The sequence below is a fragment of the Trypanosoma theileri genome (assembly GCF_002087225.1).
Source record: "Trypanosoma theileri isolate Edinburgh chromosome Unknown TM35_Tth_83_V1, whole genome shotgun sequence".
Classification (NCBI taxonomy): domain Eukaryota; phylum Euglenozoa; class Kinetoplastea; order Trypanosomatida; family Trypanosomatidae; genus Trypanosoma; species Trypanosoma theileri.
The window spans coordinates 9,993-10,623 of NW_021639925.1; positions in this window are offsets into that span (position 1 = coordinate 9,993).

The following is a 631-nucleotide window of genomic DNA, read 5'->3' on the forward strand; positions in this document are numbered from 1 at the left end:
TTATAAAATGAGTGGGATTGGGCATAGTGGAAAACTCTTGCTTTCCCTACTTCAACGCTGAGTAAGATGGGTTTGAAAGGTATTCCGCAAAGATGACCCTTACCCGTTCCCCTCATGCCATGGTGTGGCCGTTCAACCGCACCTTTTACTCGGTGGCACGCGGCGCCATGAACAAAGAACATGAGGGTGAGCCCTTCCCTATGATAAGGCAAAATATACCATGGTGATGTTAAGGCGTTCCGCTACTGCCGTGTGTGGTGTGAAAAGGAAATCCATGGGAAATGCAGAAAAGAAAAAGGGTGTACAAAAAGAACATTTTCCCCCATGAGAACACATTCCCCCATAAGAACATTTCGCCTCATGGGTGTTTTGGTTTGTTGGCACCCCACCGCCTGCCCCACCACAACAATGTGTGAAGTATGTTTGGCTTTTCCCTGGAGGGATGGAAGTGCGTAAGCCGGGCGCCGCAATAAGACAGGCGCCGTTGCCAAAGGCGAGCCGTGGTTAACTTCAGAGGTCCGCGGCACCTACCCCAAGATGTTGGCAAAAAAAAAGTTGAGGAGGGTACGGCACCCCGGGTTCCAGCGCCATCACTGATCGCCGTACTAACGAGGCCTGTGGCCGCTTAACT